We start from the raw sequence: 14073 nt of genomic DNA on the forward strand, positions 1-14073 counted from the left end.
ACCCACCGTGTTCGCCGCTATTTCTGTGCTTTGAGTGTATCTTGCTTTTGTGGGCACAAGTTCGCCCAATGAAAAATCAGTTTTGTCATTCAGTTTCACAGCTGTATTATTCGCCGTAATCATTACGTGACAATATCACTTTTTATTACAAACAAAAAACTACAAATATTTTCCCCTATGCTGTCCTTCGTGCCACTGTTGGATTCTTACGATTTGTCTATATTACAGGATGTTTAAGCGAATACTTTCAAAAATTTTTAAATATTGTCTGTGGTGGATAGCACAATTCTAGTCAATGAGCTGCCTACTCGGAGAGGCAGACATGCGGAAAAAATTGAAATACGTAATAGATTAATTAACACAAATGAACTTACTAAGATTTTATCTAATTGCCTAATGGCCCATATTGCTATTTACGAATTCTAGTAGGTGAGACTGCAAGGCATATCCGCTATAGAAAGAAATTGTGTAGAATGCACCATTTACGAAATATGCGCCGTCAAACTTGCTATAAAATATGCACTGCCGTTCAACTTACTTTCTTAACAAATCTTCATATTACGCATTGAAGCACAAAAGTAACTGTGTGTGTGTGTGTGTGTGTGTGTGTGTTTGTGTGTCTGTTTGTGTGTGTGTGTGTGCGCGTGCGTGTGTGTGTGTGTGCGTGTGTGTGTGTGCGTGTGTGTGCGTGTGCGTGTGCGTGCGTGTGTGTGTGCGTGTGTGTGTGTGCCTGCGCGTGCGCGTGCGTGCGTGTGCGTGTGTGTGTGTGTGTGTGCGTGCGTGTGTGTGTGTGCGTGCGTGTGTGTGTGTGCGTGTGCGTGTGTGTGTGTGTGCGTGTGTGTGTGTGTGTGTGTGTACCTATAATAATAAAACACTTTATTGTGAGCAGGACCTAAATATAGCGCAGGCGCTGTCGCATTGTCTGCTTCTCGTCACTGGGCATTGAGCGCACGCTTTCCACATTAGGTTTCGACCGATATACTGTGCTTAGATCTCCACGTGTGGTATAACATTACCATAAGCGCAGCTTAAATGGAAATTGACAAAGAATAAAACTGTCTGGTGTTTACGTATCGCCCTTTTGTCCACCTCGTCTGGGTTCCTTTTTACCGCATCTCTAACGGGGCGTGGGCGTTAACCGGCGTAGTCAGTGCTTGTTTGTGGCCATTAGCCAAAAAAAGAAAGAGGCGGGTAAAGCCTTTCTTGCTGTCCGGTCTTCGGCCCGCTCGTAGCATTGCGATGCAGCGCGCGTGCTCTCGGTCTGTGTGCGTGGGTGTACGTGCGGGTGCGCTGTTTTAATTTTCGTCGCGCCAGTCCTGCCAATCGAGGTGACAAGGAAGTGTAGTTGAAAAACCCGCCACGAAGGCCTCCAACATAACCAGTATCGTCGATTAAAAATACACGAATAAATAATGAGAACTATGCAATGGAATATTACTAGTCGATTTCGGGCGATCAAAATTTGAGTCCGCTTGCTGGTATTGTCGCAAATATGTTCTATACGACGTGGGACGTCAACCTCTCAGGACAGCATTGAACCGGCTGGACTCTAGACCGTTTGAGGAAATGAAGGTCCTTGGATCATAGCCGTGTGCGTCGACGTTACAGAAAGCCACGAAATCGTTATTGCGGTATCTCAAGTCGACGGTTTATGGCAACGGTTTGTAGACTCGGTGCGCACCTGGGAATCTGCGCGAAAGTGCGTTCCCTGTCTTCCCTTGTTTTTCTCTCTTCATCCCCTTACTCCTCCCCAACATTACAGGGTATACCAACCCGGAAGTGGGTCTGGTTAATCTCCTGGCCTTTCCCTCTCTTCGGTTTCTCTCTTCCTCTCTCTCGGGTATTCTCGGTTTCAGAGTATAAACCTCATTCCTTTATTTTGCCGGCTTGTCCAATGGACTCGTCAATTGTGGAACAGATACACTTTCATCGCCGCACAGCTCATTCCATATTTGTAACATCCCTGCCTTCTCTATTTCCTCCTCCTTCGCCTTCTCATATTTGTGAGCGGTAACGTAGCAGTTGGCGTTGAACCGCCTTTTTTCTCACCCACAAAGAGGACATTGAAATTATTGTAATTCTTGCGCAAGCCGTACTGGCCGTACCACGAGTTCTTCAGGAGTCCTGACTTCGAGACGTCCCTACAGCAGCTTGGCTCTCATGGGTGCGAGAATAATAATATTTGGGGTTTTACGTGCCAAAACCACTTTCTGATTATGAGGCACGCCGTAGTGGAGGACTCCGGAAATTTTTGACCACCTGGGGTTCTTTAACGTGCGCCTAAATCTAAGCACACGGGTGTTTTCGCATTTCGTCCCCATCGAAATGCGGCCGCCGTGGCCGGGATTCGATCCCGCGACCTGGTGCTCAGCAGCCCAACACCATAGCCACTGAGCAACCACGGCGGGTATGGGTGCGAGAAATAAGTATTTGTTGCACCTCCTCCATTCATGTTACTAAATAGAAGAAATGTTATTCATTTTATTATTTTTGTGTACACCAACTCGAAATTGTTCCGAAGGTATCTCACCATCTTATGCGAGAAAGCGGCGTGCATTTTTCTCATCTTGTATCAATTATTGACGACTTTTCGCAAAGGAGCTCTGCAGGAGCCACGGACACTGAATATGTTCTAGAGGAAGCTTTAGCTCGGGCAACTCCGACTCGGCCTATTCAAATACATGTAAAACGCAAAAACGTTTTCTGCGATAAGCCTTGTACCAATTTTAAAAGAAGTTGTTGCATTTGATTGAGAAACTTAAATTCTAGTGACTGTTGGAAGCAGAATTTCGATTTAGGGCCTGAATTTTGTTAAGATGATTTTCAAAAATGCGAACGTTTGAAAAAAAATAGAAGCACGAAGTTTACAAATTAGTAGCTCTGCATCAAGAACAGACATTGCGGTTCTGTAAACGCCAACGATTAGATGAGTCAAGGCGGTAACTTTGGTATGACATATTATATCTTACGTGAATTTGTTACGTTGTGCACAAAGGTTCCGGCAAAAGCTGTACTTCTATGTTACTAAATTTTTTGAGATTCACGTGTAACATATCACTTTTGTGCACTCTAGATGCACTATTAGATGCAATTCACCTAATTGTTATATCATTTATTATCACTTAGTTACAGAATTGTAAACTTGATAGGTTCATTTTCTGAAAATTTTCAATTCTCGCCACTATTTATTAAAACATAGACGAGCTAAATAAAAAATTCCAAACCAACAGTGACTAGATACTAAGTTTTTCTTTTAAGTCCAACAAACCTCGCGAAATTTGGTTCAGTGGTTGCCGAGAAAAACTAATTTTCCTTTTACATGTATTGAGATAGGCGTACCAGAGCTAAGGTTTCCTTTAAAACCAGTAGCAAGGACCGACAGAAATGAAGACAGGCAGCTACTGTACAACGCCCCAACTTACGCTGCGCAAAGGTTCGGGCACGCCTCACGGGACAGGCACCGCCTTCGTTAGCGCCAACAGTTTCGGTTAACCGCAAGCATTCTTCATCTTCCACAGCGCAACACGCATCCACATAGCTGCTGCCGTCGACGCCACTGTCCGCTGAGGGCGGAATCAAGTGAAAGCGGGCATTTTTCTTCCCTCGGCGAACTGCAGCCGCTCTTCCTTCGGCTTTCGGGGTGTACGACCCAGCTCACTGTAGATGACCACTGGTCAGCCCCACTCGGACATGACTAATTTCGTACGCCATCTTTCATACTTTCATGCCCCGCAGGCCTGGACTCTTCAACCCACTCTCGTGGCCAGCGAGCGCTTCTTTCTTTGCGCGGGGCCAAACGGTGCTCGTCTTTGGTTGCTAGCAAAAAATAAAAGCAAGATAAAAGCAAACTGACACAACCAGAAGCATTGCGACGCGTAGCCTGAGCAAAATGAAGCGAAGAAAAAAAAAGTGAAGAAGCAGAGGTGCTCTGGAGCGCGGCTAAGCAGCAAAGAGTTCGGAAAGCTATATGGCGTTGTGTACAATAAACAGACCCGTACACACAATGAGAAATAGCAAAGAAATGAAGCCGGCAGTGCGAGAGCAGAGGGAAGTAGAAGCAGCGAGGCCGAACGAAATATGACAAAGAGGCTTTCCAGGTCGGGGGTCAGCCGAAGACGTGGAAGCAGATGCGATTGTGCCCGGAGAGAGCAAAGGCAACGTCCGAGAACAATATTGCTCGGAAATATGATCAATTAACGTAAGTTGAGATGGCTGAAAGGAAGGACGGCGACAGGCCGCCGGATATCGATACCCCTTTCGGGCGGCTCATCGTCCCGGTCAGCCGCTGCCCGCCGGTGTAGGGGTCGTGTCGGCGCTTGTAATTATAGGGCTCGCCCTCGGCTCGGACAAAAGGTTCCCCAGGCGGGGGAGGAGGCCGAGTAACGGTCGGTCAGCGAAGGTACACGCCCAGCTTATTTTGCCTACCGCGAGACGATGACCAACGCATAGCTGGGCCCGGTCTCTTCGGGTGTAATGAGCTCGAGGAAGTGCTGAAGGTGCAGCCAGGGGCTGAACGGGAGAAGGCTGTTAGGGTGAGGAGGATGGAAGGGAGGCCGAGTTATGGGCTGAATGGGGGGGGGGGGGGGGATCTTGTGGAAAGCCGCGACAGGGAGACGCGCTGCGCAGAGTTCAGAAGGGTTACCCATCGGTTGACCGCAGGGATGCGGCCCCCGCGTGCTAGCGCCCTGGCCAAACGTGTATAGGCGCGAGAGCGGTGAACCCTCTCTCTCAGAGCGGAGCGAACAGCCGCTTGTTTCGTCCATCTCACTGCTTGTACGTTGAAACGACGATCCCATTGAGGAGGTTTTCATTGAAGAGCGAAATTTTGAAGAAGTCGAAAGCTGGATACATTAAAAAAAAAGCTATTCTACAAGCTGTACAAAAAAATGGAATATATATATATATATATATATATATATATATATATATATATATATATATATATATATATATATATATATATAGTGACTGGATTTTTCAATGGGCCACACGTATTTCGAAGGAAGAAAAACCCATCTTCTCGGTGATTTTCGGTTTATATATATATATATGTATATATATATATATATATATATATATATATATATATATGCGTGTGTGTGGGGGACAGCCTTGCTGTGACATAACTACTAGCGCTAACAAGACTAACGAAAAAAAGAAAGGTGGGACAGGACAGAGCGCTAGACTTCAACTGACAAGTTCTATTCAGAAAAAGACATGCAAGAAACCACTATATGCTTAAATACGTGCGCAGACAGACGCATAAACGAATGTGCCACGTATTAAAAAAACCAAATGCCCAACGAAGCCGATAGGCGCCCTCAGCCAGCCATCACAAAGCACTCATCAGGTTCTTCTCAAGGTACATGTAACACTTGTCAGTTAGTGCGAGTGATGGAGCGCTTACCCATTCATCAGTAGCTCTTGAAACGAAATACGCCTCAAATATTATCCTATCTAACTGCCTGGCGAACCGTCTGCAGTACTTGCGTGTTATGAAAACACGGGCAGCATCTGCATGTAGATCTATGGCAGTGGTAAGACGAGTCCCCAGCGCCTGCCAGAGCGTTTACAGCATTCCGGTGCTCCCTAAGCCGGTCATTCAGGCACCTGCCTGTTTGTCCAATATAGCACTTTCCACAGGGAAATGGAATTTTTTATACCACCCCCACATTGCAGTCAAGAAAGCGGGTGACATGGTCCTTAATGCATGTACCTTTACTCCCGGCGTTGTTTACCAGCCTGGACATTCTTGCGAGCTTGAGTGGCGCAGAAAAAGCAACACCCAAACCGCGCTTAACCACCTTCTTTTTTGCGGCGGTTAACGTATGGCATGGGCACAGGGTGCCCCCCCCCGCCCCTTCCCTCTCGGACGTGCGTTATTGCACCGAGCGGCAGCCGGGTCAGCTTTTACCTCTTTGATGAGACTCTCAGTGACTGACACCAAGGTGTCATCTGGATACCCGGCCCTACGTAAACGGCTCGCTTGTTGCTGAACGCTGCAGGAAACATGGTGCACACACGATTTAACCAGAGCCGCTTGCAGGCAGTTAGTAGCTGTGCCTCTTTTTACTAACTTGGAGTGCGCCGAACGGTAGTCAAGCAAGGGCTTCTTGCTCCTATCCTTTAGAGTAATACAAATATTTTGGAATTGTAGGCGAACATCTACTGGTAACTCATGTGTGAACTTAAGACCAACTCCACACTTTTGAAAAACACCCAGACTGTTTTCAACAGCATAAGCGCTCCCCTCGGGCTGCACACCTTTCAGCACAACACGAAAGTCATCGACATACCTAAAAATCTTAGCTACAAAAGTATTGCCAAGCAATGATGAAATACGATTGTCAACAACAGATAAAAACAAATCACTTAAAAGAGGCGCTATGCGCGATCCGATGCAAACACAATCTTTTTGGACAAAGGTGTCCTGGTCAAGAAGAACAACGGTATAGGAGAAATAAAACCTTAGCATGTCGACAAAACTGTCAGCAGAAAAGCCAGTGGCATTTTGAAAGTCAACGGGGCCAGGCTCTTCGATATGCTCCCTGACGGAAATTAAAAGCTCAGCCTGGAGAAAAGTGTAAAAAGGCTCTTCCACATCGATAGAGAAGGCGAACAACGATTCCCTCAGTGTGGTCTTGCGCCGAAAGGCAGATAACCAGTTCACTAGGGTTACGGAACACGAACGCGTCATTGACGTGCAACCTTTCAAAGTGTTTCTGAAGAAATTTTGACATCTCCCCTTGCCAAGAGTCTTTTTCAGTTACAATTGCTCTGAGAGGGACGTCTACTTTATGCGTCTTAGCGGAAAAGAGCTAATTTAATTTAATTTAATTATGGGGTTTTACGTGCCAAAACCAATTTATGATAATGAGACACGCCATAGTGGAGGACTCCGGAGATTTCGACCACCTGGGGTTCTTTAACGTGTATCTAAATCTAAGTGCACGGGTGTTTTCCCATTTCACACCCACTGAAATACGGCCGCCGTGGCAGTGATTCGATCCCGTGACCTCGTGCTCAGCGGAAAAGAACATTGTCAGAGTGTCTCTCTTCGTGGCTAGGATACGCTTCAGGAGGCCATCATGATGCAAACCTTGGCATAGTGTCAGGCCCCCTTCTAGACACTCGTCGCGACATTAACCGAGTGTACAAAGTTCTTACTGACAGCAGCACGTGCCTTTTAAAGAAAACATGTCTGCGACACGACAACGGAACCCCCCTCTTTTTCAGACTCCAACAAAGACAGTTTATTATCCTTTAAAAACTTAACGTGCTGCTTAATTGCCTTACTAGTATTGCTAATACGACCCCCGGAGGGAAGGCAGTCAACATCTTCCGGAACACATACTTTGCTCCTCAGCGTTAGAACAACTAGCTGTTTTTCTAACAAGACTTAAGAAAGAGACAGGTATTTCATTTGGTTCATTACAAAATTTCGGGCAATAATGTAGCAGATCATGAACCTTGCTTGGCACGTTGCAACCACCAAGCTACGTCACCTTAGCAGGCGTAGGGGTCGGATTCCCGCAGCACGCTCTCTTCCAAGCGCACAACGACGGAAGGCACCGAGCCCACGGAAACTCAGTCCACCTTGCCCCCTCGCGAGTTCGAGCTCTCAAAACCGATTCCCAGTTGTATCCAATAGCTAGCGACGCGGTGAGGGCCTGTAGGCAGAGCTGCAGATGGCGGACTCGGTGCCAGCATTCGGAGCGCATAAGCTTGGTTATCTCAATGGCATGGAGGGCTGATGGCGCTCAGGGCGCAAACAAATGTAGGACTTCAAAAGGCCCTAAACGGTTGTTGAGCGCGAATGATAGTCTACTTCCACGGCAAGTCGTGGTGGCAATAAAGTGTACAAGGGTACCGGGAAGATTCTGAGGTTGAACAGACGTTAGGAAAGGACTCATTGAACTAGAAAGAAGAGTAATTAACGCACAAAATTTGGCTAGTTCCATGGTGTTGATGCACATGCTGTGGCATCGTTACTAGCGCTAACAAGACTAATGGGGGCAAATAGGCGGGACAGGACAGAGCGCTAGACTTCAACTGACAAGCTCTGTTCAGAAGAAAACATGTAAGAAACCACCGTATGCACAAATAAATGCGCAGACAGACGCATAAACGAATGTGCCACAAAGAAGAAAACCAAATGCGCAACGAAGCCGATGGGCGCCCTCAGCAAGCCATTACAAAGCACTCATCAGGATCTTCTCAAGGTACAACACTTCTCTATCAGTGAGTGCCAGTGATGGAGCGCTTACCCATTCATCAGCAGCTTTTGAATTGCAATACGCCTCAAATATTTCCCTAACTGCCTGGCGAACCATCTGAGCACTTGCGTGTTATGAAAACACAGGGAGCATCTACATGTAGATCTACGGCAGTGGCCAGAGAAGTGGCCAGCGCCTGCCAGAGCGCTTACAGCATTCCGGTGCTCCCTAAGCCGGTCATTAAAGCACCTGCCTGTTTGTCCAATATAGCACTTTCCACAGGGAAGTGTAATTTTGTATACCACCCCCCACATTGCAGTCAACAAAGCGGGTAGCATGGTGGTAGTGACTATGTCACAGCAAATGCATCAGCAACTAGCCCAGCTTCCTGCGTTAATTGCCCTGACAGCCATCAGGCGTCTCAAAATGCTGACGTGGTGGGGAGCGCCGCAAGCGGCGTTGCAACATCGCATTTGGATGGTGCATGAAATGAGACCAACGGAAAACAGTCGGAGTTTGTCCATTGCCCAATGAAATGAATAAATATATGATTCCCCTGATGACTACTGTTGATTTCACTGGAACCAGCATTCACACGCAGCTGCTCAACAGGAACGCCAGTGTGGATGCGCCCAACTCATGGCATATGCGGAAGGCAGAAAGCAACTTTGGCGCCGGTGCCGAACCCATTGAGCTGAGCGTGACGGAGCGTCCACGTGGCTTTGTCGCGTATTTTAAGCTAAACGCAGAGCGCGTCCCTCGCAAGAAAAGTGTTAAAGGTGTTCAGGAATGCGAAGACACGAGACTGCAAAAAAAAAAAAGAAATGCATTCAGGACAGAAATTGTGATTGCACTTACGTCACCCGGTTGTGGCAACGCAATGCGCCATATACTTGTTTCGAGCAAGGTTATTGATGGAACTTCCTGAAGCAGGTGATATCTACAACATCAAAGTTGTTGCAAAATTCACTATAATCTAAAAACAGTGTTGGTTTTCCGTCTTTGTGTTTTCTAGTCTGATGCCGCTTGTGAGCCGAGTCAGAAGGTACACTCGTAAATAAAGTTCATATGTATCCCACGACAGATGTGTGGGCTGAGAACACCCCCCCCCCCCTCAAAAAAAAAAAAATAAAGGCATCCGAGCATAAGCGGATGTAGAGTTGCTTTTTCATCCATTTTCATTTCTCTTTATTTATAATTTCCATATTTCAAATATATAAACCAGTAATTCCCCCCTATGCTTTTCTAGATGTCATTATCTGTTGGCTTCATGAGGTTGTGACTTGCATATACATAAAATAAACTGTACAAATTAAAGCAAGTGTGATAACAGTGTACCGCACGCCATACGTGCGCTTTTCCCGAAAGAGGTGCTTTTCGAAATTCGTTCCAGCTGGAGAGAGAGAGAGAGAGAGAGAGAGAAAGGCAAAGGAAAGACAGGGAGGTTAACCAGAGATTATCTCCGGTTGGCTACCCTGTTCTGGGGGAAGGGAAAGGGGATGCAATAGGTGAGAAAGAAAGAAAGAAGGATAAAAAAAAGGGGGGAAAAAAAACCTAAGCACACACACGCACGTACACACGAACTATTTCTGTGGGCACTGTCACGCAACCCGCAAAGGCATTCCTAGTCTTACGCACTGTCACCGTACAGTCCTGCGTCACACAGTGTACTGTCACAATTTGTCAGAAAGTCCCGTGTCTTTCAAGTATCGCAGCAGCGCCTTCATAGCGGATCGCGCTGATGTTCGCGTAGGCCAGGTTCCAAGGATCTTGTCTTCTGTCATTGGGCGCTTGTCCAGTTTGTCTAAGGTGGCTGAGAGGACAGTTCTTTGTAGGTTAAAACGAGAGCACTGACAAAGAAGATGCTCGATCGTTTCGTTGCACCCGCAGAAGTCACACAGTGGGCTGTTGGCCATTCCGATAAGGAAAGAGTAGGCATTTGAAAATGCTACTCCAAGCCATAGACGGATAAGAAGGGTGCAGTCACGTCGTGGAAGCTCGGACGGAATATGGAGCCGTAAATTAGGGTCCAGAGTATGGAGGCGTGCACTTGTGAAATCGGATGAATTCCACTGGGCTAATGTCAGTTCACGCGCAAGTGTGGCAAGTTTTTTCGCTGCGTCGGCTCTCGAAAGAGGAATGGCAACGCAGTTGACGCCGTCATGGGCAGATCGGGCAGCTGCGTCTGCTCGATCATTGTCATGTATGCCACAGTGACTAGGCAACCACTGATATATTATATCGTGTCCTTCGTCAACTAGTCGATGGTGGACTTCTCTGATCTCTGCGGCGAGCTGCTCATGTGATCCATGGCGCAGTGCTGAGAGTACACTCTGTAGGGCTGCCTTGGAATCACAGAAGATTGAACATGCCTGGGATGGTTCCTCCTTAATAAAATGAAGAGCCGCACGCAGGGCTACGAGTTCAGCAGCTGTCGTTGGTGATACATGTGACGTCTTTAGCTGTATCTTGACGGATCTTCTTGGTATCAGCACAGCGGCAGCTGCGCTTGCAGATGTAACTGAACCGTCGATGTAAACGTGTACGCGGCCACTGTGCACCTCATGTAAATGTTCTAACGTGGCCTTTCCAGCTGGATGCGCCTTGACAACTCACTCGCCTCAAATCGTAAACTGCTGTATGTGTCCTAAATAAATTATTTCGGAAAAGTCATTGTAAATGTATATTGTATACGACACATGACACGGTGATGAGCAATGAAACAATTCGCATTTAGTACACCAGCAAATGTTCAACCACACAAAGTACCATCCCGCCGAATACTGCACGCATGAGATGTGCGAAACAAAGCGCGTGGTGCGCTGCTGTGTCAGTGCTTTTCGCGCACGAATATATGTATACTCTTCTGTCGAGGCATCATTCGCGAGTCTCCGAGGCGCGCCCCGTCATTTTGTGACTGTTCATTCGCCTCTGTGGGGTTCCGCGAGTACGCGGACAGCCTATGCAGCATCACGTCAGCGCGCATCGTCATCTTCTTTCTTTCCTCGCTATAAAGTGCCACTGAGGCGCCCGCCGTGACGGATATAGGGGCTTTGGCTCGCGGACGTCGAATGTCACGAGTGAAGATTTAATTGCGAAGCTGTCTGGCCCCAAAAGTTTCACTTCGTCGCTGAACGGCGTCGCAGCGAAAGGCTGTCATTTCCTGGTCACGCCGCTCCACGTGGCGTGCAACTCGCCTCAGATGCGCGCCTCGGGCCATCTTCAATCTATGCGGTGCCGACAACCACTATGCTCCCAGTGCACCGAACGCAGACGCCCCCGTCCTGACGCCGGCGGCCTTGGGAGCTTCGAGCGATTGAAAGGTGGGTGGCGCGGCTGTCAGAAAGTTTACTGTCACGGTGCTTCGCGAGCTTTTTCCCTTGTCTCGAGACCCAAGCTCGGCCAACGACGAGTGCCTCCGTTCTCAAGGGTGTTTATCTTTGGCTCGCGCTTATAATTTACGCTATCCAGCCGAGACTGTCATGCCCATACGCAAATGAACGATTTGGAGATACTGGAAGCTATAGTAGTGTGGCAGGTAGCACCTTGAGGCGGCGGAGAGGCCGTGGCGTAGATTTGCGTGGGTTCTGAGAGCCTCTAGGGGGCAATGACCGACTGGCAGGTGGACTGGTGCCTTGACGTGCCTTTGCAGCTTAGGACGAGTGTGTATTTGCTTCATGTCTTTTTCTTTAATGTTAGTAGGAGTCAATTGTCCTATGTGAAAGAAACGAACTAACAAAAGAAAAAAAACCAGAACAGGCCCATTTTCTACTTCATCTCCTTTTTTTTATTGTTATGATATAAGGAGATGTTGGCGCACAGTTTAAATCGCCGGCTACTCCTCATCTCTTGAGTGGTTCCGTCATACATCGTACAGGGTTAAAGGTTACATATCAAATAGTCTTTTCACACAAGCATCAGGACTTATCACGCAACGGTTCCACAGGAGGACTACGACGTAAGGAATACATGGTACAAACAATATACAATGTAAATGTCTCCACACTTATGTAGATGAAAGTCTCAAAAGTACAAAATATATTATCGCCTAATAACACATTGTCTAGTCAGCGGGTGGTACATACATCGTGTAAATGCATTATCACATACAGTCACAACAGAACAGTCAACATAACATAATTCACAAACAGATGGATATATACAGTGACAATGAAATGAAGGGAACAATGAAAGCGCTAATAATGTCCAGCAATGCCGCTGTCTTCAAGAAATGTCTTTAGTGCTTTTAAAGCACTCTTCTGTAAGGCCGTTGTTGGCCAAGGGCCCAAAAGTTTCCTTAAACTGAAAGGTCTGCGCTCTAATTTAATTAGCGCTGATTTAAGTCGGCTTCTTGGTGTGTCGTGATGTGGGCAATCTAGAAGGAGGTGATATATATCTTCGTCTACAAATCCACAATCACATTCGGGGGTTTCCGCACGGCCAATTCTGTGTAAGAAATGCTTTGTGTAGGCAGTGCCTAGCCTTAAGCGATTAATAAGGGTTTCCATAGTTATATCTAATGACAACGAAAATTTGAATTCAATAAATGGATCAATATGATATAAGCCCGTGCTCTTAGAATTCTGGTCAAACCATGTGTTTCTAGACATTTTGAGACACGATGTCCTTATAATGCAGTGTAATTCATCCTTTGATATTGGGAGCGGAGCCGTATCATCTTTGAGGTGCGCTTGTCGTGCTGCTTCATCGGCTGCTGTGTTGCCAGGAATGTCGCAATGCCCTGGTATCCACTGGAATGCTATTGAATGTTTCGCTTCGCTTGCCTTTGTGAGGTTTTTAAGTGTTTCATATATTATACTGTCACTGAATGTTTTCCCCTTTGTGTTGCAGAGTGATGTTAGAGCCGCCTGCGAATCGCTGAAAATTACCCATTTTTGCGCATCTCTTACTGACAATATGAATTTTATCGCACATAGGATTGCGAACAGTTCAGCCGTTGTGGACGAAGTCGCACGAGATAACTTAAATGATTCTTGTTTGTTGAGGTGCGGTATAATGAATGATGAAGTTGAACAGGTTGCTGTACTGGAGCCATCTGCATAGACGTGAGTGTATCCTGAATACCGCATATATATCTGGTACAGCGCTAGTTGTTGAGCAGCTCGAATGAACATGTCTCTTTTGCTGAATATCCCATCTACTGACGATTCGATTTTCGGAACTGTAAGCAGCCATGGAGGATATTCGATGTCTGAGTTCCAAAATTCATTTCTTGGCAATATGTGAAGATTTTCTTGAATTTCTACATGAACATAACTTCTATCTCGTTTCATTATGCCTAGAGCCAATGGGTGGTTTTTATGCTGGGTTTGAAGACGGAAATAATGCCGGCATGTTTCTGTAGTTCGCATAACTGGAAATGGTGATTGGCGAACTTCAGCTATTACAAGAGAACTGGAAGTTGCTCGTGGAACTCCTAGGCATAGGCGCAGTCCTCTAGCTAAATGTCTTTGAAGTCGCTCTTCTGACGTGTGGGAAAGTCCGTGTGAGATGGGCGCGGAATACGCAACTTTTTGTGGTATTAACGCATTGTGAACAGTCAGCATGGACGATACTGATCCGCCCTATGATGTGCCTGCAAGTCTGCGAAGTACAGTCACTATGGCATTGACCTCGTTTTCGAGTTTCTTTGTGTGGGGTGCCCAGGATAGCTGCCTATCAAGTATTATGCCTAGAAATCGATGCAGTGTGACAATCATTAGAGGGTGTCTTTCCAGATTAAGAGTGAAAATTTTTAACTGCCTTCGAGTGAAGGGCAATACAGCTGTCTTTGCGTGTGATAGTACCATTCCTCTCTCTCTCAAAAATTTGTTGATTATATTTATGCCGTCTTGCA

General features: G+C 46.6%; 1 protein-coding gene across 2 annotated transcripts in view; it reads left to right on the forward strand.

Moving 5' to 3' along the window:
• Window positions 1-14073, forward strand: part of LOC139048582 (uncharacterized) — a 303847-nt gene that overhangs the window by 119729 nt on the left and 170045 nt on the right. The window lies entirely within an intron of this gene.

Source organism: Dermacentor albipictus, chromosome 1 (assembly GCF_038994185.2).
Source record: "Dermacentor albipictus isolate Rhodes 1998 colony chromosome 1, USDA_Dalb.pri_finalv2, whole genome shotgun sequence".
Taxonomy (NCBI): domain Eukaryota; kingdom Metazoa; phylum Arthropoda; class Arachnida; order Ixodida; family Ixodidae; genus Dermacentor; species Dermacentor albipictus.